Source organism: Trachurus japonicus, chromosome 11 (genome assembly GCF_045865225.1).
Source record: "Trachurus japonicus isolate A0001 chromosome 11, Traja_1.0".
NCBI lineage: Eukaryota > Metazoa > Chordata > Actinopteri > Carangiformes > Carangidae > Trachurus > Trachurus japonicus.
The window spans coordinates 20085814-20109892 of record NC_140917.1 but is presented as its reverse complement, the minus strand read 5'-3'; the positions used below and the strand labels follow the sequence as shown (position 1 = coordinate 20109892).

Genomic DNA, 24079 nt, shown 5'->3' with positions numbered 1-24079 from the left:
AAAACCTGTACTGAGTATTGAATAGTATCAGAAATCACAATACACAGAATCCAGTGCTGTCTGAGAACTGTTGCCTCATGTCTGTCGATTATCCAAATAAAGAGATTTGTTTTACTTGACCAGACAATATGTTTGCTGTTCTCATACTGAAAAGGCAAACTGTCATTTGGATTCTGTGAGAGCTATTTTTGGCACTTTTCAAAGCTTGCAGATGTTTTCTGTGAGAGGTTCAGAGGTGACAAACCAAATGCACTGATGATCCCTTAACAGTGGAGATAAAAATAAATAAATAAATAAAAAGTTTAAAAAACCTGGTCTTACACAGAATATAATGACGCAAGTGCTTCTGCATAGTTTCCCAAATAATCAGACTTCTCGTCCTCTGTATAACATCTCAGTAACCAGTGTTTTGCAACTGTAGCAGGACAAGTTTCCTGACCACTGTAATGAGGCCTTTAAATTGCCTGGGATAATTTTTTAATCCTTTAAATTGATTGTTTAATTTGTGCTCGGTTGAAAAGCTTTGTTTAAGCTAGTCTTCAAATGTGCAATAATGTGCTGTGAAACATAATTTATACCCAGCTAACTACTTTAAATGAAAAGCTGATACCTCGGCCAATTCACAAAAGACTTCATAGATCCTATTCACATAGTTTGTGCAACATAGAGGTTTTCTTTGAACAGTTACTGGACCCCTGCTGAGCCCAGGGTCGGGAGCTTAATGTCTATTTGGGGAATCCAGAATGCTTTTATAAAAATAAAAAATGTCCACCATCCTGTCAAGTGCAAAGCAGCAGGAAAACATTTTTTTCACGGGGAGATGAATAGAAGGGAGGGGCTCTCTTGTCTGGCCAGCACCAATAAGTTGTTGGCTCCTGTGCCGTCCTCTCCCCTGCTGCTTCATCGGGGGAATCACTCAATTATTGAACCAGTGCTATGTGGATTGTGAACGTGTGAGTGCGTGTGTGAGGCTGTGCACACTTATTATTATATTGGACATGGAGTTTGTTGATTTGTGTGTGTGTGTGTGTGTGTGTTTGGAGGTGAGCTGAAAAGGAACTGCAGTAATTTCACAGAGCTAGAACTGTGCGCCTGCCCCACTTTCAGTCTTTTAATCATGTATAGACACTTGGGGCGCTCCTGTGTGTGTACACACGTGTGTGTGTGTGTGTGTACTGTAGCTGTGTTAAGTGGAGTATGAGAGAGGGTTTCGGTACAGTATGTGTCAGAAGAGATTGTACTCAGAACTCCCTGATCCACGACTACACTCTGTGTGTGTGTATGTACAGTGTATGTGTGTGTGTGTGTGTGTGTGTGTGCTTTCTAATGCATATGTCTTTTCCTCTACACAGAGAGGCAGATCGGTCACTACAGAATCACTGTCCTCATTTAAACTGTTGGGCTGCAACCGGTTTTGTTGGCAGTGATTCACTGCTCTGAATATGTTTGTCAATCTGAAATGTATTTTCTGAGAAATAACACAACATGCAAATAGTATTACAAAATAACAGACCTCTGCTTTTTATTTTGTTGTACCTCGATTGTGATGCATGTTTTTATTATATGTATTTAGATTTGGATATTTATATTTTGTGTGTGTATGTTGATGTTTGCACATTTTTTTTGTTAGCCCCTCCAACAATGTATTCTCAGTATGACCTTGTAGCAGTTTGTAGCCCAATGGTGCCCATCCCTGTGACTAACACCCAGTCTAACAAGCTGCCACAAGCAACTGCTCTATTGTACTTGACAAGAACACAATATAGAGTCAGGCAGCAAGCTTCCACATGCCTCCCCTGTGTGTGAGGTACAGTACGACATGCTAATATATATTTAAGAATACAAATTTGTCTCATATATATGCAAGAATTATATTTGATATTTCCAGTTAAAAGTGACACCATGTGTCAGTGGTTACAATTGCCACCTCAAGGTAGCAATCATCTTTAAAAATAGAGCAGTATTTAATCCTAACACCATGGAAGTATTTGAGCCATGGGTTCCCTGACCAGGCCAGCAGGCTCACCGAGAGAGGAGCTAAGGACAAGGCGTTTAGAGTTTCATTTAGAAACACTGAAAATGAAATAATGATGTGTGATTTGGCTGAGGGGAGAAACTCACTCTTCCTTTGTGTGACATGTAAACCAAGCACGGGGCCTGAACTTTGTAATTTGTTTATTAGTATTTGTTATCTTACACTACAATCCGCCTGCAGTGTTTGCTTTTGCTCATGGCTCATTTGTGCGTAGCTGCAGGGAGAGGAGAGGTCACGCTAGACGCTAGACACGCCTGGACCCCGGAGCCAAGACAGCAGTGCCGTACATCTCCAGCTCGTCAAGTATTGACAGTGTAGCTCACTATGGAATGCTAACAGCCAGGCAGGGTGTGGCTACGCTAACGTAGCCACTCTGACCCTTTGACCTTGGTTATATAACTGATTGTCAGTCTGTTGTAGGAATGAGAAGGAACAACTTTATGATGTGTCATGAGGCTGACGTGACCTGACAATGACATAACCTCCAGTCATAAGAGCCAACCATGCTGACCTGAAATGCCACATTACTCTCTTAAGTTATTTGAGTTTCGTGTTCAGATTTCTGAGGAAGACAGTCTTGTTCTTTGTTTTTGGTTTTGTTTTTTTCCCACGACAACACCTTTTTATTATTTTGCAGATTTTAATGAGAACCTATATTGCATTCACACTTTGCCAGAGGTCACCAAGGGCATGGTATACAAAGACACACATGCACATATGCACTTCAATATACACACAACACTAGTAGTCAAGGTTAAACAAAGATAACCAGACTTTATTTGGGTTAAGGGCAGTGCAGCACATTGGAACTCAGCCACAACCTGACACACACACACACACACACACACACACACACACACACACACACACACACACACACACACACACACACACATGCACGTATACGTACGTAGCACACACACCTGTCAGTGTTGGCATCTGGTCAGTCCTCTTTATTGTAGTCTCTCTTTCTGTTCCTTTGTCCTCTCTGTCTTGGTCATCAGACCTTGTAGCAGGATCTCTAGGGACAGCTGGTGGGGCAGTGTGAGCACCTGCACTTTGTTTGCATGTGTGTGTGTGTGTGTGTGTGCATCTTTATGAGTGTGGCTATGTACATCAGTGGGGTTGGGAGGGGGTACCTGCAGTGTCCTAGCCAAGTGTCTGTGTGTGCATGTGTGTGTATTTAGTGTGTGCATGTGAGCACCTGTGCTGCCAGCAGGAGCCTGCCACAGCCGCGGTGCTTCGTGACGTACGCCGGTGACTTCCTAAGGTCATACTGTGAACCCCATAATAACTATTATCTTCTTAAAGTCCACTCACCTTCATCGGAGATGGAGGGTATGAAAGTATATTGTGCGTTATATACATACATAGTCATGAAGATATTTAAAATTCTATTTAACTCTTTATTTTGCTCCTGACTGTGTCAAACAGGCTTTTTCTATGTTGTTGATCCAGCCTCAGAGGAGAACTCTCCTAACTAGTTCAGTGTTACTCTATAAGTGTCAGTGTCAGCACAGCCTTAAGGGCAGGCCCTGTACTCACTCTCCTGCTGTGCGCTTCAGTTTGCTTGAACAAGCAAAAAAACAATTATACACGACTCAAATGTTTATGCTTATTCACATTATTTCATTTCCATTCATTTTTTTTCAAACCTTGTGGGTTTATTTGTGAAACAGAAGCCAGCAACTGCAAAAAAACAAGACGATTCACGCCCCCCCCCCTTCCCCGCCATGGGTCTCAACTGTCGGACGTCTTCAAAGTTAATCTCTCAGCCAATAGTTTTCTGTTTGACCCACTTTCTATTAATCGCCACTCAGCCAAGCTAGCATGCAAGTAAAATATTTAATGTGATTTGATGTTTTGCATCAGTGTCCTGCGGTGCATGACATGTGCCTCTGACGTGTGGATTTGAGTCTGATATGTTGCCAAACTTGTAGCCCGATCTGATATTCCTTGTCAAATTGGATTTTCCATCAAACAAAAAAAGCTGTGATGAAGGAACATAAAGTCATCAGAAAAAAAATATATTTTAGTGGTTTCACCTTGATTTTGAGTTCTGGCTCACTTTATTTTATTTTTTATTTTTTACAGCATTTGCAGATCCTTCTCCGTCTTAACCGGTGAATTATCACTTTGCTTACAGAAGCAATCAAGCCCTCAAACAGAGACAGCCCTCTTGCCACAGTTAAAAGCATGACAGACAAGAAAAAGAGGTTTGCTCATCATTCAGCACACTCTGACAGGAATGAAATTGTGGGGGCGAGTGAGACTAAAAGTTTGTGTCAGGGAGTTGAATAAGGTCTCATGAAACCTGCTCTTGCAGCAACAGCTTGTATCCACTCGCTCTAATGCTGTGGTAGAACATCTGTAATCCAGCTATTATACCTGCCATCTGCCTCTCCGTCAGATTACTGCTGTCGCATTAAGACTTTTACTACACTTACACACTTTATACTTTATTCTCTGTTTAATTCATTTCAATACCTGTTTCATTTTTACTTGTGATGAGAGTTTGCAGTGATGTTTATATTGTTGCACTCAGGAGGTATGTGTGTATGTGTGTTGAAGCAAAGTGGGATATGAGAAAGACAACATACTCTGTGTAAAGGTGACATTGAGAGTTTTTCATGTGTGGATGTGTTCTGCATGTACAAGAGAGGCCGATAAAGCAGTAGATTATTATTACTATGCATGCATGGGCAGCAGCATATTTACGGTATGTCTTTTGAATGTTAGAAAGTGGAAAGATATAGAGTGTCCTGTGCGCATGTGTGGTGTATATCTTTGAAGATCTGATTGTGTGTATGTGTGTGTGTGTGTTCCCTGCAGGCCCCCTTCAAGCATATCCCTCCTTATTCCAGTGTTGGGATCTTAGGGGACCGATCAAAGCCGGGCTCCCCGCGACTCCTGCTTCTCCGGGGCCCCGCATATGCTAACGCTGTCTCAGCTGAGGAATGCTGAGTAATTCTCTCAGGTGGCAGCTTGTGCTCTGATGTTCAGCATTAGTGCACTCTGTCGCTTATAGACATGCTAGCTGCTTACACACACTTCTGGCACGTTCATAGGTTAATACTGAAAATATGAAAACATATGGGAGGGTCATAGAGGAATTTATTTCTCTGTCGCTCACGTTTTTACTTTTAAATTATTACCTTTTACAATTTATTCAGTATCTTTTCTGCTGCCCTGTGTTTTATTTCCCCCTCGCTCACATGTCTGTCACATGTCGCGCTGATGTTATGCTGTGATGCCTTGTGCATTGATTCAAACCTAGTTAATCTACATTAAAACCTCTGGAAGCAGCTGAAAATATATCAAGATGGATTTCAGAAATGTACAGTACTACTCCTCAAAGCCTTTTGCTCAAAGCTGAAATAGCAATATAGTAAAAGCCTTTTGTAAGACAGCAACATAATATACTTTCACATCAAGTTCACCTTCTAGTAAATTCCTGCGTGGAATAATAGTATCACATTATGGCATTTACCAGCTGTTATTATTTCATAAGAGGTGTAACCACATCAGGAGATGCTCACATAACATCCCCACCTGTGAAGGCCTGATAGAGGACAGCCAGAGGGTGAGCAGGCTCTTTTACCCAAAACCTCTGCAGCATTTTTCCTAGATGACACCTTGACACTGTGTGTGCTTATCAATATACTATGTGCTGGTGTGTTTTTCTTTTCTTTTATTATTTCTTTACAGTGACCTTATCTAAATAGTGCTCAAAGTGTCATTGTGCTATCTTAAGTGCAGTGCTATCTACGCTATCTAGGTTGCTAGGCATGCTTTTTGTATTGGATATTCATGGATATGGTATGAATGGTTGTGGAGACGTGTCTATATTTATCAGCAAGAAAAAAAAGTGTGGTCATCAGGTATACAGAAGCAGCTTTTAAGAGTGCTGAACTTTGACCCGTGCTGATTGTGCGGAGGGTTAGTGAGCGAGTTGCATAACCAAGAGAGGTGGTTCATGTTTCTCTCTGCATCTCACTGTAAATGTGGGTCCCTCTTTTTTCTTTCTTTTCTTCTCAGTTTCAGTTTACCAAGCCTTTCCCGCATAAAAGTTCACAAACAGTATTGCCAAAGCAAACACACTTGCAGGTCAAAAGTTTTAGAACATCTCCGTCTCTCCATTTGTTACTGAAATTTGCACAGTGTGACGTCTCGGTGTACACCGAAAGCAAAGCATAGAGCAATAAAGAAATCAAACAGTGCTCAGAAAGTTTGTCCCAAAACACTGTTGCAGGAGTTCTCACGAAAGTGTTGCACTTGCAGGTTGCTTTGCTTTCACCTTCTGTCCAGTTCATCCCAAACCAGCTCCATGGGGTATACTGTAAGTCTGGAGACTGGGATGCTCTTCCATCATTTGAAGCCTGACATCTTGTTCTATTCTTCTAATGTTTTGGATCATTATTTTGCTGTAGGATGAACCCCTGATTGTCCTGTCCACTCTCTTTTGGTGTTTGTCTTTGAGTATAGTCTTAATGATACATAAAAAGATGTAATAATGCAGTGTGGTCCACCAACACACCTTTGTATTGATGTACTGGTAGTGGGTTTTAAAGTAATCATATAGGATTTGTTGTTACTTTACTACCATAGCTTCATTTACCTCCATAGCTGCAGGAAAGTTAAAAACTACCTAATCAGTGAAAAGATTTTCTATGAAATTTACTTGATCTCTCTCTTTCTCTCTCTCTCTCTTTTTTTTGCCTTAGGCAGTTCTGATAACTGTTGACCTTTGTGCTCTTGGAAGTGTTTGACTGGACTTCAGCTGCTGAAATTTCTACAAAAACTGAAAAAATGGGAACTTTAGTAGTGTATGAATTCATTTACACAATGACGATGCCTTCTTCATGTTTGAACAAGTGTCTGCAACAGAACAGATCAACAGACTAAGTAATTACAATAAACAGGAAATATATCTGTAGATAGTGAGATGAATTGCAATAGTTGGTGTTCAGTTCAGTTCCTTAACATGAATGCAAGTTAGAGGAGCAGGTGTTTCCTTACGCTGTGCTGACAACACTTTTGTTCTTACACCTTTAAACTTGAAACAGCATTTGCAGACACTACATGTGTTGTCATTTATGGGTCATTTACAACTGGTCCTGTGCTATCAAATCTATCACTAATATTAGTATTATGACTTGTCAATTTAGTGCTACACAGATGTACAGGTTTATCCTTAGATATAAACGAAAGCTACTTTCAAATGCTGGTGCATTACTGTTGCAGGTTCCCAATCATAATTATACCCTTTGCATATTTGAAGAATTTCAGGCCGCTCTGCAGACTGGGTTGGGTTCAGCTAACCAGCCTATTGTTGGCCAGTTGGTGGCTGCTCTGGTGAGATGCAGCCAGTGAACGCAGAGCCTGCAGTGCATTCCTGGAACATTGCAACGCTGCACTTTCGTCATTCCTTGGAAGCCCACACTTATGATGCATTTAAACAAACAAACAACAACAACAACAAAAACAGCTTTGTTTTGTAGCAGTAGCATCTTTTGCAGAACAGCCAAATAAAATACAATTTCAGCGGAATTCCCCTCTGAGGCGAGTTCCCTGCTGGTGCATTTGATCCATTCCTCTTATTTGTGAGTTTATTCATTCATCCCCCCCCCACCCACCCAAATTACATAGATGCAAATAGAGAGTAAAAGCAGCATAAGGAAGGACATAGTTACTGAGCCAAACAAGCCCACAAGGGAGCATGGAGTGCCCTCCTGGCCTCCTGAGGAAGATTAAATGAATCTAATCATGTAAATAGAAGCGAAAAACTAATGGGGTGTGAAAGCAGAAATGAATGTGACGTGAAATAGAAAGATAATAGATCACAATTTAACATAAAGACTGCATTAAAGACATGATAAAGAAGGCTGAAAAAAAACTAAGACTAAAAACTAGAGAGTCAAGTTTCTCATGTCCTCCTCTGCCTAGTCGCAGTGTGGATGTTGTCGATGGTAACAGAGGAATTAGCCAGACAAGACAGGTCAGGGTGTAATCCTACAACAGATACTGCTCTGCTCCTCATTACACACACACACACACACACACGCACACGCACACGCACACGCACACACACATCCCACCTATGGCTCCGTGTTCTCTGTTGACAGCTGTGCCTGCTGTGTCTCTGAGTGTGTATGTGTGTTGGTCCGTGCATGCGTGTCCAACCCTGTGTGTGACAGAGGGACAGCAGGCAGGGGACCAATAGAAAAGCAGACTGAAAGGGGCAGGGCACAGTTTCATAGGTGCACATGGTGACACACACACACACACACACACACACACACGGGACACGCATACGTACACACACACACACACACACACACACACACACACACACACACACACACACACACGGGACACGCATACACCCATGCTGCCAGTATTATTGAGTATCTTGTGTGACAGACAGGGAACTGAATCCTAGACTGCTGAGTAGCAGGAAAAAAAAGTGTGTGTATTCACAAATCTGTGTGTGTGTGTGTGTGTGTAAACTTTTCACAATATTTTCCATGAATCAGACGGACAAGGTGAATCCAGTTGAAACTGTGTCCCATACCGATTTCAACTCTGAAACTGACCACAGACACTGTAGATATTGATTTATGGGAGCAGAGGAACTTCTACAACTGAAATACATTGTTGAACAGAGGTTTAGCTGTAATTTAAATAGTGGCCATTTGTACACTGTATGTGCTATACTTTATATTTCCAATGCAAATATTTGTGTTTTATTTATTTTATGAGGGCACACAGGATGTAAATCTGCTATCAGCGCTTCCATATAAACTCTAAGCCTGAGAAATGACCAGTGAATTATCATCATCCTGGCTGCAAACCTTTCACGTCATTTATTAAAAAAAACTTTTTGTTCCAGTGTAGTTTACAGTGAGTGGAGGAATAGTGCTCACGGTGCTGGTGGTTAGGGGTCAGGTATGTTTACTATGCTGATTAAGCTGTTAATCTAGGCTAATAGTACAGACAGCCATTGCAGTAAACAGTTTTAAGCCGTAGTGTAAATAAAGCCTTAATACTTGCATCTGTGTAGCACAGAGTATCAAAAACTGTCAACTGCAGAGAAAGCCTGCTCACATTTATTATAAACTTGTTGACTCATTCTACTATGCAATTCCTCAGATGGTTCTTGATTTGAGTCAATGTGTTGGACTTGTAGATTATTATATTTTGCTGCATTGTTGTTGATTATGAAAGCATGTTAAAAGATGCATCTGCAATAACTGCCAGTGAGTGTCGTTTCACTTCTTGCATTAAAAATGCACATAGAAATAAAAAGCACGAGTGTGACAGTCGTGGTGCACGTGAGGAGCTGCTGGTGTGTGTATCGACCAGGCTGTGGTAGATGACACACACTCTCAAAGACTCTTTGCTCACGATATGTCAAACTTTTAGTAAGTCATCTCCGCTCCGGCTGTTTTATCTGTGTTTTCATCTCGCGTGTGTTTTGTGTCACCTCTTGTGCAAGTGTTTTCTGTTGTGGGTTTGTGAGTGTGTTTGCGGCTCAAAATACAGTAAGTACAGTTGTATATTCAGTGTTTTACAGGTTTCACACGCCTGCATGCTCGTGCGTGTGTGTGTGTGTTTGTATTTGTTGAGTTCGTGTCAACTTAGTACAAACAAGAAAAGAAAAAAAAAAGTGCTTTAGTATCAGTATCTGTCCCCAGGGCCTGGTTTGTCACATGATCAACTGACCTGATTTTGTGTTGCCAAGGAGATGCCTTGTTTCAGGGTTCAACTTAATGCTCAGCTCTGCCCCGTGACCTTGGGACATGTCTGTGTCGCTATGGTAACAGCCTCCAGGGTTACTCTAAATGAGAGGAGTGCGTTGGGTGGGTGCACTAAGTATTTTTCTCTGTGCTTGTGCATTAAATTAGACACTATACAACATGTACTTACCCAGAGGAGATGGCTCCCTTTCAGGAACAGCACAGTCTCCATGTTAGATTCACACCTGGGCACGGGTAGCTTTACACACAAGCTTGGATAGTGTTGGATCCGTTTAGGGTCCTGACCTATGAGGCATAAAATTTTCATTAATGCATGTATTTATTTATTTATTGAAAAATATATTATTATCAGTGCTTTAAAGGACAAAGCACTCCTCATTATTAGGGTGACATTATTAAAAAACTTTAAGAACAACAACTCTGTTAGGCTAAGAACCAAAAAACAACGAAAAAACCAACAAACAAATTTAGCTTCCTTAGAGATACTAGTTTTATTACCCGCTTTCCATTTCATCATAATAGCTCCCAGTTTACCGGAGGCATTTGGTCAAAGTGAAACATTGTCCGCTCCAGAAAGAGAGCCAAGCTCATGAAAAGAGATCTAAATGCCTCCAAATAACTATGTTTTTGTTAGAGAAGAAAAAAAAAAAAAAAAAGGAGGACACACGCCTCAAACCAGTGTCTCTTGCGGGTAAACAAAGCGTGGTTGCCATGCCGATGGGGCGTCAGTGTATAAATAGCACGGGTGTTTGTTCTGAATACTCCTAAGAGGGAGCGACAGAGAGAGGGAAACAGCAGGGAGACAGTGATAGCCAGTGTACAAAATCACAAGCACAGACTTTAACAGATGCACACACACTTAAACTCCAGTGACTCAAAGACTGTGGCTAAGTGATTAATATAGCGCCAAAGTCAACAGGTTGACTTTATTTGCAAACCCATTTATCGTGGGAGACGCTGGCCACCAGTGAAGACAACTGCAGATAGAGATTCAGTTTGGTAATAGCAGATTAATACTGCAACTAACACCCTGTCTGTTTGTTTTGATGTGCTATCATATGAAATTATGTTGGGGGTTTTCACCAAATTTAAAATAAGGATCAATAAACCTGAATAAAAGTGTTTAAATGAACAAGTAGGCTATAAAGGATCCTCTCCGTTGAGGACCCTCATGAGCTGACATTTCCTTCTATGCTGCTGTTCTGTACAGCTGCCATTTAAGCAGAGAGGAAATCATTTGGTGGAAAAATAACACTTGGCTTGAAGGTTAAGCTGACGATTGTAATTACATAGCATGAATTTTGGTTATTATGCAGTGATAATTGAGCTAGAAACAAGCAATAGCTGCGACCTCAATAATCATCAGGAAGCATAATGTTGCCAGCTGTTTTGTAGAATAGACAAAAGGAACACTTGTTGGTAATGCTGTCTCTGTCTCTGTGTGTCTGTGTGTGTGTGTAGGTAATGGTGACAGCACCTGCAGACAGACAGACGTGGACAGACGGCGCAGACATCCGGGGCGCTTCCCTCCCATTGGTGGAGAGATCGAGACTTCACACCAGGAACTGCAGCTCCAGTCGGGTGTCGGCCCTCAACTGAGCAGGCAGGCTCCACCTACTCCGCCCAAGTGGCTCCGCCTCGTCAGCTCAGGTAGGACGGACTCTGACAAACAAAACTTCCGCTTAATCCTGCTAGCAGAGAACAGGATCTGCTGCTATAATCTGATTTAAGAGTGTGTAACCCAATGAATGCTGATGTACGGTATATTTTACATCAGCATTCAATGGGTTGGGATTTAGGAAATAGTGCCTGTGACCCCCACCACTTATTTTGGTCATTATATTTTACTCACCTTTTAAAATAAGGATCAGCCGCACAGTAACTATTCCTTTATGATATTGGAGTTTAGATGTTCAACTAATAGTGCACAATACATTATGTGTTATTTAGAGTTTCAGTAATGTTGCTGTTGCTGCTGTGTTAGTCACCACATCTGCTGCTGATGTCCATTCACTGAAACCCTTGTCAGTCCCCCTAACTTCATCCTTACCCATCTTGGTTCATTTTATATGAGGCCAATGTGACTGCATAACAAACCAGACGTATAAATTCCTTTCCCTGGTCCTTAGAGCTGAACAATGTGTCAAAGAGAGGATGGCAGCTGCAACTCAAGTGGCTCTTCTTCTTCTGACACTTACGAATCTTTGAACTCACCAGATTAATGTGACCAACCTTCTAACCTGAAAACAAATCACCATGCGCGCTCTTCACCACTTATTTCTGTAGTTCTCTGTTGTTTTGACTTTGATTTGTTGTTTTCAGAGTTGTTGAGTGTATCTGTCAGTAATACAGTGGTAACGTAGCAGAGATGTACTTAGCTGTGTTTAGGGGTTTATATGTTTCTACAGCTCAGAGGATAAACTTCTCCGGGCTTGTCTGAGCTCCTCTCCTCCTTCCTCCTTCTCCTCTATTCTCCTTTAATGTGACTTGACGTTTGATTTTTTATTCTTTTCTTTCTTATTCTTCTCTTTGACCCTCCCACCGTGATGTCTCTCAACTCAGTTCTGCAGATTTATCTTCTGCCAAACTCCCTCCCTCTCTATCCGTCTCCCCTCTCCTCCCTTCGCCTCTGTATAGCCGTTCTCCAACTGAGCGGCCTCTCCCCCTCTCCTCTTTGCCTCGTTTTTGTATCCTCACCCTCCACTGTATCTATTGAAGCTCCTCTGTCAGTCCTTTATCTCCGTCTCACCAGCTGTGTGTTGAAGCTCCATTCTCTCCTATGAGGGAGAGCAGCATGAATAGAGGGGCTTACTGAGAACAGTGGGAAAGCCAGTCTCTGCCTTTCGACTCATTGAACACATCCTCCTCTCCTCTCCTCTCCTCTCCTCTCCTCTCCTCTCCTCTCCTCTCCTCTCCTTAGTATCAATTTAAATTCAAAGTTTATTTGGTGAAAAAAAAAACAAGACAAAACCCACAGAGAAGTATTTTCTGTACCTAGCTTTTTACTAAACTATTTTTTGTTTACTACCCTTCAGCAATATACAGTTATACTCGACTCACCAACAGCATCATTAGATTTTCCTGTGAGGTACCCTAGGATGCTTGGGGACTTGCCTCATAACTATACAAATATGTTTTGAAGTGCAGCCTAATTAGTTTATTAAATTAACTTTGTACCAATTCAGAGAAGGGGGTAAAATAAGGAGAGCTTCAGAGAGAAAGTATAAAGGAAAGGTAAGATGTAAATTAAACAAATGCAAGAAAAGTATATAATTAAATATAACAATGCTGCAACAAAGTGCTCTTGTTTTTTGTTGCAGAGATTCAAACTCTCCCTGCTCCCCATCTCCTCCCTTTCTCCTCTCTCCTCCCTGTCTCCTCCTTTCTTCAGCCATCAGTCTTGCTGAATGGAAATTAAACATTTCACTCCCAGCTTCTTTCTGCTTCCTCTCACTTTTGTAAATTCGCTGTTGACAGTTGCCTTTTCTCTGAGCAGAAAGCCCCAGAAATGAGCAGATGGAGGGCTGACAGTCTAAGGGCTCAAACAATGATGCTGGGCGGCAAGTCGTGGTGATCAGCACATGTCAGAAAATGGCTCTTAATGGGAGCACCGTATACAGACTGTCAGTCAGCTGTATAGGGGCTGGATCTGGGCTTTTTTGTGTGTGTGTGTCACTGCCTGTTCAGGATGTTGAGTCAAAATTCAGGATATATTTGTGTTCACACGGCAGACAGTCTTTTGTTGTATCCTGCGCGGCTTCCAGTGAGTTCAACAGTAGACTAAGCTTATGTTGCTAGACAGCTAACATAATCAAGCATAATACATGTTGTATTCATTTGAGTTATTAAAGTGGCGCTACAGTAATTTGGCCTCTGGTTTGCTTTAATGTGCTAACAAGGTGTCCATTTTTATACCTGTGTCAAACAATTTGCACAATTTTTTTGTGTGTTTTAAATTACTTGATTATATGATTTGGTCTTTGAAGTTGATACAAGGCAAAGAGAAAAAAGAAAGGTACCACACTATGCACCGCCCTTAGACTTTCTGCTAATATTGGTTATGTTCTTTGGAAACAGTGGTCAAAATATCAGTAAGAATATCACTATTCAGAATATAAATACAACTTTTTATGACAACTTTCAAATCTACACTAAGTTAAAGATATAATGCTTCAATGTAGTATAAAGGTGCAATGATTAATAATTTCCCCATAATTTCTCATTAAAAAGGAAAGAACTGTGTAACCTTGTACTAAACATCGGGAAAATGGACTTCCTATTAATTAATTATTGTGAATTGCTTGCTAATCAATGAGACTTTATCTAAAGCCTGGAACATGTGATCCTCTGCAATTTACAGATTTTTAAATAATTCATGTTTGTATACAGAAGATTTACCTTCAAGGATATTCACACATTCTGTGCTATTAATACACTACAGTATCTGCCTTTTTAAAAAGGCTCTCAGTAAAATAATTTGCAGGTTATGGACATAAAATAAAGCAGTAATGAATATACATACATATAAAATCAAAAAGAATAAAATATATTTTAGATGTTTCTACAGATGCAGATCAGTGAATAAGAATGTAATTTCATTGAAAAGTTAATTTACTACATATACAGTAGTTTAATTCAAATAGTACTTTGAACTACTACTATTACTATAAAGTGAATATGTAGAATCATTACACAAGCTGAAATATGTTATGTCTTTATTTCTTTTAATTGTATTGGTTGTAGATGACATTTATGAAAACACAAAATTCAGTATCTCAAAAAAGTAGAATATTGTGAAAAGGATCACTATTGTAATAGTGTCACACTCTAATCAGCTAATTTATTCATTAACAACTGCAAATGTTTCCTGAGCCTTTAAATGTTCTCTTAGTCTGGTTCAGTAGGCTCCTCTATCATGGGGTTGTCTGCTGACCTGAAAGTTGTTGACAGGCATATGTCAAATTTATTGAGATATGCCTGTATTATAAGAGTGTTTTCAGTTTAAGATAGAGATGTCCCATCAGCGCCACAGTTCAAACTCCTCTGACTTTGGCACCGTTCACAATTCACAGAAATCAGGATCAGGGTCAGTCGTCTGTCTGCCGATGCTAGACTGCATGGATCACACTGACATGCTTATTACATTTTTTTCTTTCTTTTTCTCTCTTTTTTTTCCACATTACTGCTAACTTCGAATTCAGTTAATCCCTGGGGCTTGTTTGGCAAAATATGCTTGGCTTTGACTTCATTATAGGAGAACTGGTCTGTGAAAGACATTTTATGAGCCAGGAGAAAGAGTAAACTTATTTACGTCTTGGAAGGGAAATCTGACAGCTTTATATGGATTCAATCAGTTTTCAGAGATTGATTTTTTTTTTTTTCATTTGAAACTGAGATTAGTCCCACCCACTCTCTCATGCTCAGACTCCATGCAGCCTGCAGCAACGACTCACAGTAATCTCAGAGTTGTGAAATTACCAATTAACCCAGCAATGCTCTCTATAATAAAGCTTCTTCAGATGTCCAGCGTTGCCAGGGGGTATCAGTCTGTGAGCAGCTGCTCAGTATAAAGTAAAGTGAACATGAGGCTGCAGTAAGGGGGTCAGGAGAGTAAACAGTGTTCGCTTTTACCTGGTTAAGCTTATAACGTATCAATAATCACTGAGATAAACAATCAGTTAAAGGCCAGACATACGAGATAGTCTGTCAAACTTCGAATAAGTTCCTTGTAGTAAGAAACGTAAAATTGAGAGGTCACCCGTTCTTTGTGTGTGTGTGTGTGTGTGTACGTGTGTGTGTGTGAGAGAGAGAGACAGACAGAGAGAGAGAGCATGGATTTCCCCTTCTCTGTTTCCTTGTAATAGCTGTGCTCCGCTTTATTTGATCTGGGCCCCTGCTCTCATAGTAGGATTGAATTGGTTTTGGAGTGCAAGGGATACACACACACACACACACACACGCACACACACAGACACACACACATGCACACTCACACACCTGAGACTGCCAACTGCAACAGCGGTAGACCAAGGAGGGAGAGGGACAGAGAGGGAGGGAGAAAAGGGCCAGTGATAAAGTAAGATACATGAGGATGGGAGGCGGTGGTGAGAGAATGAAGAAGAAGAACGGAGGAGGCAGGAGGAGGAGAGAAGGAGAGAGAGAGTGATGGAATGAACAGAGACTAGGAAAAGAGGAAACAGTGGCAACTTGCATCTTAAAATGAAAGTATTCTCTTTTAATTTGGTACTGGCCACAGACAAGGAGAGGAACTAATTAAATTCATCATTGATTCATCTCTCTCTCTCTCTCTCTCTCTCTCTCTCTCTCTCTTTCCTTTGCTCTCTTCTTCCTAATCTTTCCCTGCTGTTCTCTATCACTGCCCTGCCCTCCTCCGGAGTCTCTTACTTGGTCTTGCTTTTGTCTCGCTGTCTTTACTTGTCACGCTGACAACCTCCTAAAACACATTCCCTTTCCCTTACACACACACACACACACACACACACACACACACACACACACACACACCGTGGCTGTCTCGGCTCACCAAAACAATTAGATAATTACCTTGCCCGGTGTCGCTGAGTTCATCCAGACTGCTGGTCGTTTCTGAATTACCAAGAGGAGAAGAGAGAGGTAGAGAGGAGACGAGGCAGAGCAAATGAGGAGCGCATGAATGAAAAGAGAGACGTTCTCGATCGGCGGAGCAGACCTTAGAGTGCCTATTGCATGTACTACATTCCCCGAACAAAAGAGAGGAAAAGAACACAATGAGATACTTTCAAACAACATTTATTTGAATGTTTCAACCAATGCCACTCTGTTAGGGAAAATGAAAAAATCTCACAAAGCCGTATCATGTCTCCCTTACAAAGACATTTGTAAGGACATATCACAAATTTTATATGGCTGTTAGAAAACACTGTCTTATGATAAAAGGAGAAATAGCCTAGTGTTAGGGGACTTTATTTGAACTAGAAAGGGCCACATGAAAACATCTATCAATCTTATAGCAAGTGCTGAATTCCCTCTGGCTTTTTATGTAACTGACAGCATATTTAGATCTCCGTGTGGTTAGAAAGAGCAACAAAGAATGTTTGCAGTACAATACTTAAAGCAGTACTAAAGAACTTTCAGTTTTGGTTGAGTTTGGCGGCGGCAGTGGCCCAAAGCGGTAGTGTTTTGCCTGAAGGAAGACTCCATTTCCCATGAGCACTAGCGCGTAGCGCCGTAAACATCCTGATCTCCCGGTGCATGGAAATTAACAGAAGACATCCAAACTAAGTTTCTGTTACTAGCGGATCATTTCTCAGTAAACACACATGCACAATCCGACGGAAAGGTGCCGCATTACCTGCTCCCTCCTCGTCGTGACTCGCAAAAGTGAAAGTGAAACTTAGGTGAGAGCCGGGTTCCTACCATGCTCCTCAAAGTTGCCTATTGCCAGTGAAGGCGATACAGACCCCTTCAGGCCATGACAGAGGTGCCATTCAACCTGTTCTAAGTCGATGTACCATCACAAAAGTTATGAAAATATTATATGATGGTTGAAAAGTTCCTCAGTGTTGGTTTAAGGTTACAGAACTTAATAGAAGCAGTAAAAAAAAAAATTTTTTTTTTGAAATCTCTCCCAAATAAGTTTGTGTGTCATGTGACCTAGACCTTGGACTGTGGTGTAAACATTTCTGCCAGGTTGTGCTGTTCAGTGGAACAGCAGCACGATGCATCATCTTTTCTCTCTCTGCCAAAAGCACCAGCTGACAAAGCAGTTATGTCGTAGCATTGATAAAAACAGCAATCTCTTTGCGCGCTTGATACGATCATGAAAGAAAAATCCAGTCACAGAATAAAAAAATAAAAAAATAAATAAAATTCAGTTCAAGCAGAATAAGTCTTTTCCAGTGAACTCCTGCACTCTCCATACAACCGACATCTGTTTACAAAGGAGCGATGTTTAAGTCAGGCTTCATAATCATACAGGAGGTCCAATGGCTGCCCCCATAGGAGCTAATCAGCGTATGTATGTCTGCTCAGCTTTACCACCGTGTTTCGGTGTTACTTTGTTGTGATGAACATTAGTGTGTGTGTGTGTGTGTGTGTGTGTGTGTGTCTAAAACTGTGTGTATATGCCTGTCAGCATGTTTGTTGTGTTAATAATACATCTTCCTACATGCATGTGTGTCTGCCTGTGTGTGTGTGTGTGTGTGTGCAGTACAGTACGTGGGTGACTGCCTGCAATACTGTAGTTGTGCTCCGTGTGCTTTATAACATGCCAAACGCATATATACGTGAAATGTCATGTGCAGCTGTGGGGTATTGACTGGAATTCAGCCATAAGCACAGGGAAAAACACGTCGCCCTAGGCCTTTGCTAATGAGCCATACAGTACATGTGCAGCAACATGAGTGTGAGTGTGTGTGCGTATCTGGGTGTGGGTGTGATGCCCTGCGTCTGCTTTTTTTTTTCTTTTAGTGTTGGGCACTGTATCTCTGTGAGCATTTACTCTTAAATATGTATTTGAGAATTGGATAAAGTGGGTGTTTTAAGAGCTTAAGAAATGCGTGTGTGTGTGTTAATACGGCTCTGTGTGGGCTCCATTATTCACATAAACACGCTTGTCTACTGTCTGCATGATTAATACACTGTCCTTCCTAACTCCGACCCACTTTTGTTGCTCTTTTCTTTGTTTGCTCTTGATTCTCCTCTGCTTTATAGCATTAAGCAATGAGTAATGATGACTGACATCATCTCTGGCTAGGCTAGTGCCGACTAATTGGCCAGAGCGATCTGATTGCATTAGATGTTATTCCTTTAGGGTATTCCCTGTCCTCCGCCCCCGCTTTGAAAGATATCCCGCATTGTTTGCATGGACCAACAGATCTGCTGTTGTGTGGCATTTCTCTCATCTTCACAAGAGGAAGGGAACAAACTAAATTCAGCAGTTGGTTGGAAGCGGGTCCGGGAGATTAGCATTTTTGATTCATGGCTTGTGTGTTTTAGCCTGAAAAGTGAATAATACTAAAAGCTGTGATTGCTGGTGAGCCTTGTCTGGTCTTGTTAATTGCTATCATCCGAAACACACGTCTCAGGATGCCTCAAGGAAATTACAAACGCGCGATGGGGACACTAATATACTGCTGAAATATCTCTGGTTATTGTGTGGATGCTCTGGGTGCTCGTGCAGGAAAGCAATAAAGGTTGAAAAATGAAGTTGTGCTTTAGATTTACCAACAGTCATGAGAACCCCACCTCCCCTCCTTCGTCTGTCTTTCTCTGTCTTACTCTTTTTCATAGAAGCCGCTGTAAGAGCAACCTTTTCAAGTGAGGTAAAATGATTATAGTAATGGATGCCACCCCTCCTCCTCCTCCTCCTCCTCCTCCTCCTCCCTTACCACCACCACCACCACTCCAACCTCTCTCTTTCACACCGACTACTCTGTACATTCTGTTCTGTACATTAGTGCAGCCCCGGGGATGCCCTCGCTCTCCGCGGCTTAATGCAATCACACCTCCAGTATAAGTGCACCGTCTCTCTGTGTTAGACACAGAGGGAGCGAGAGAGAGAGAGAGTGATGAGAAGAGAGATGAAAAAGTAGGGGAGATGCAGAAGGGGACTGGTGGGTGGCAACTGGCAGGAGTGATCACATCAGAGGATGATAAATACCTCCAGACAGAACCGACAAGTCATGCAAATTAGACAATTTACAGGTCTTCCTGTCAGTCATGGTAACGGTATAGTTTCTTGCTACAAATGTCATCTGTGCAATCACAGAACTACTAATAGCCTCTTGCACTTGCATTTTGATTATGATTTTTTTTTCGTCCTTACTGGCACACATAGACAATCTGTGAATACCAGTCATAGCTCAGCCGACTGTATCTGATTGGCTGAAATGCTTATCCGCACTCCAAAATAGTTTTACTTTCCACTTCAAATCATTATTTGGACCAAAGAAAAATCCATAAGGTCCTAGTTTTACAACACAAAGACCAATTATGTACAATAAAAATAATTTAGCATGCGATTAAGGAAGAACTTAAGTTCAGCTCCAAATCAAACCTGCACATTTAATGATTAACAAACAATAAACTTAATGCAAGTGGCCTCTTAACTTTAAAATTGCTCCCTTTTCTCAGGTATTTTTATGGATCGTGTGCCTGGATGTTCTCAAAGAGTCATGAGTTCATGATGACAAACAGTATTCCCCAGGAGGAGTTGCGCTCAGTTCAGCAACTTCAGCTTTTTTATTGAGATGAATGGGGATGGCCTTTGTGGTGCCTGGGAAGTCCTTATGCTGAGACCTAGAGAGAGTTTATTGCTTTTACAACTAAGCTGTATGATGAAGTGTCATCTTTCTAACCACCCACCCTCTCCCACCTACCATCTTCTCTCCATATCTCACTGTCTCTCTGTGTGTGACTCCGACTCTGTGCCTTGTTGCCTCTGTTATCTCGCTCTCTTTCTCACCTCGTCGCCAATGTTCCCTTCATTTTTCTCCCTTTCATCTCGCCGTGTGTCCTTATTTCTCTGTCAGTTTCCCTCTGCTCCTCGCCGCACAGCTTTCTCTAACTCCCTGACGTTGACTTTGCCACGCACTCCTCTTCGTCTCCCTCTTCCATAACCCCTTCTCCCCCTCGCCTCCCTCCTCTCTTTAATAGTTAACAGCGCTGTGACATTAGCAGCCACTGCTTATTAGTGTTATTTATGTCAATTTCCTTTTTCTCAAGTGGTTGGCATGGCTGAGCAGACTCCGAGGAGTGTGTCTAATTGGCAAATGGGTTGGCAAGTTTATACAATGCTCATGATCTGACGCTGGTACGATACCTGAGTAGTTAGCTCCAATCACTGCCTCCCACCCTCTGTGATAATTATCTTGAGAAAAACAGTCGACTTGGCTTCAACAGGCAGCGCAGAGACAAATAAAGTTCATTTTAAGACGGCGTTTTTGCCAGATAGTGATGATACACAGTTTTACAGCGATACACACACGTACACAGAGTAAGCATCATTACGTCCAACAAACATACATGTGTGTTTTTGTCAATGTATTGAATGTATTTTTCTTTGGAGATTCTCAGCTCTACAATAACTGCGGGATTACTTTAGTTCTTTTCACAGGGGCTGAATTATCAGTTATTTTTATCTTTACATAAATCGGGTTCTTACCGGCTGTCAATAAAATCGCACAGCAGTGCTGTATATACCAAGTCTCGCTGCCATCACCAAATTGTCGGCGCAGGTCTGTACGGTGGTGCTGATGGATGGCCACTTACCAGTATCCCTATATACTCACCACTTATATACTCCTCTACTCAATCCTTTTATGTGTGGAGAGGTGTGGGCTAATAGCCCATTGAGCTAAACTAGTTTTCCTACACTTGGGGGAACAGAGCGAACCTGGGGCTAATGTAGCACCCTGCGGTTCCCTGAATGGTATAACAATGGCAGATAGGCTTCGCTTGAGCGATTTTAATGGAATAGTGCAGGGTGATAGCCAGGAGTCATTACTCAACGCTGTTACCTGAGAGAGACTTTCAAACTTACAGTATATGTTCGCACCCGCCTACAAAGCAGCTACAGTACAACCACTCTCCTGGATCTGCAGTCAAAGTGCTGCTGTCCCCCAGGAATCTGTTTATAGAAATATATAATAATGTCTCCATCCAAGTAACATCTTCAAATTGTTCAGTTCCACAGATGTGAAAGATAAAGAAAAGTAGCAAATTTGAAAATCCGAATAAAGCAAACAAACATTTGTGATATATGTTTGAAAAGGCACCTACATGTTGCTGTGTTTCCATGTGTAATAATGCGCTTTGTTGCTTGAATAACTGATTTGGCCTCTGAGGAGATTGTACACATGCTGTATTTTGATCATTTCTTTTGGAAATAAGATCTTTTTGTTGGAGTGGAAACCTCCCTGGAAACCTTTCATCAAAGCTTCTGCACTCCTGGACCGGCGCTCCGCTCTGCAGGGACTTCATACTGTATTGTGATCGCCTTAGATTGGGAACGTGCTGTACGCATCACAAAGCAGCACAATGCCTTGAGCCTGCCACTGTACATAACTGTAGGCTGTGTCGACTGGTGCGTGGGAGGTTACATAAACATAAACAGTGAGGGAGGAAAGAACTGCCATAATGTCACATTTATAATTATGTGGAACAGAAGAGTTTGCGACCGGGAAGAAGGGACAGTGAATCAAAAGCAATTCTATTTGTGCTCTCACTTTAAGAAGACTTCGCTTGTTGTCCCTAAAAGAATTCAACCCTGGGAATAAATGGAGATGAGAGCACAGCAGACCTCCGACTTGAACCATTAATTACACTAGTTAGTTATTTACCTGCTGTTGGAGGGAGGAACGCTCCCGTCCTGATTGTACCGTGGAACCACACAGGGTTTTCTCACCATGACTCGAGAATAACCTCTGAAGCTGTCTGAAGGCACTAGCAGGTGTGTGTTTTTGTGTGTTTCTGTGCACTGTGTGTGTGCTTGTGCGGAGGTGTGTGTGAATGCATTTGACAGCAAGGATTACATAACAGAGATGCCTGCTGCTGCGGGTCACAGTGAATGACAGTGCGCGCACACAGACACACACACACGCACACAGAGGCATACATCATTACAAATACAAAAGATTGTGATAGCTGCATGTACACACTGACACACACCCACATACTCTTATGTGTCTTTTGTCCTCTTCACCTGATCTGCAACCTGATTGGCTCGTTATTATTATTATTATTAGTAGTAGTAGTTGTTGTAGTAGTAGGAGTATTAGTATTATTACTGTTCTTGTTTTGATATTTTCTCTGATAGCTTCCAGGAGACGGAGACAGTGACAACTCCTTGTATGTGTTTAGCATGGGGCAGTACATGCAAATCCTCCCATCACATGAGAATACAAGAACAGACATGCAAACACAATTCTCAACTGAAGCAGCAAGTCAAACACACACACGCAAAGGGATAAACTCAGTCCGCCGTCACACTTACAGTATACACTCACACAGGGATCCATTTGTTTCTGTCGTTATCCAAGTTGAGGACTTATGACTTCTGTTGCTACAGTACGCTCATTTATGCACACACACACACACACACACACACACACACACACACACAAACAACCTGGAGATGTGACGTTGCTGCCAGATTTGTGGAAATCTGTTTTTTTTTCTTTGAATATTTTTAGACTGTGCTGGCAGTAGTAGGATTGTGGCTGCAGTTTTTTTCCCGGGTGTTACCTCTATCACATATACTGACCATCTTTAAAGTTGAATGGAGGTAAAAGTGGGTATTATATAAAGATGTAATGCAGCGTCTCTCTCAGCCCTTTCCTTATTCTCCTCTCACTGCACCAGTCCTACTAATGAATCTACATCACTCCCTTAATAGAAATCCATATCTGCTAGTCGGCAGCGCTGCACTCATGCACTCACACATACCTCTTTACATATGTTGTTTCTTTTGCAAGCACATATTCTCTCTCTCTCTCTTTCTCTCTCTCTCTCACTCAGACACACTCAAACACACAAGCAGAGTTTATGAGTGAGTCTGCCACTGTGGATGATGTGTCATGTGTAGAGGACACATGGGTCCAGTTCGGGCACTGATTCTATTCTAAATGAAGCAGGAGTTTGTGAATTATTGAAACGCCTGTCCTCTTTTCTCTGCTCAGTCTCCATCTCTCTCTTTCCTCTCTCCCTCTTTAGATCTCTCTTTTTTCCCCTTCTCCTCATTCCTCTTTCTCACACACACACTCTTATCTTCCTTTCCCTCTTTTTTCCCCATTTATATTATCCTCTATTAAATAAGTTGGAGGAGGGTTGGGAGGAGATTGATTCGTGAATCAGTACTTCAGGGTGTGTGTGCATTTATGTGATTTGAGTGATGTTGGTTAATCCAGTGTTGTCCTTGGGGACAGATTTGGCCCATATTACAGCCCGCTGTTACTGTGTCTAAAGTCTCCTGTGCATTGAGACAGTCATTATTTACTGCCGTGCAATGCTCTAGCCCCCTTACCAGCAATTTCTTCAGAAGACCCCACCCTTATCTGCGCAAGCGAATACCAAGAGATAGAGAGAGAGATGAGTTAAAAAAAAAACACGTGTATTTAATGATATTATACAGGCTACTGTACACAGTTTGCTGCATTCCAGCAGTGCATAGCAATTTATGCAATGTTATTAGAAAAGCTTGAGTGGATCATTATTTAAATGTAAAAGAACATTGTTAATTAAAGCCGCAAGCGGCGATGATCGGCCCTCGCTCGACCCATGCGAC

At 41.7% G+C, this 24079-nt stretch overlaps 1 protein-coding gene across 2 annotated transcripts in view; it reads left to right on the top strand.

The window, feature by feature from the left end:
* The window catches only part of atxn1a (ataxin 1a), a 90814-nt gene that overhangs the window by 12558 nt on the left and 54177 nt on the right, over window positions 1-24079 (top strand). For both annotated transcript variants that reach the window (XM_085791583.1, XM_085791584.1), the window contains exon 2: window positions 11257-11445. The gene's annotated coding sequence lies outside the window, so the exon portion shown is untranslated. The remainder of the gene's footprint in view (window positions 1-11256; window positions 11446-24079) is intronic.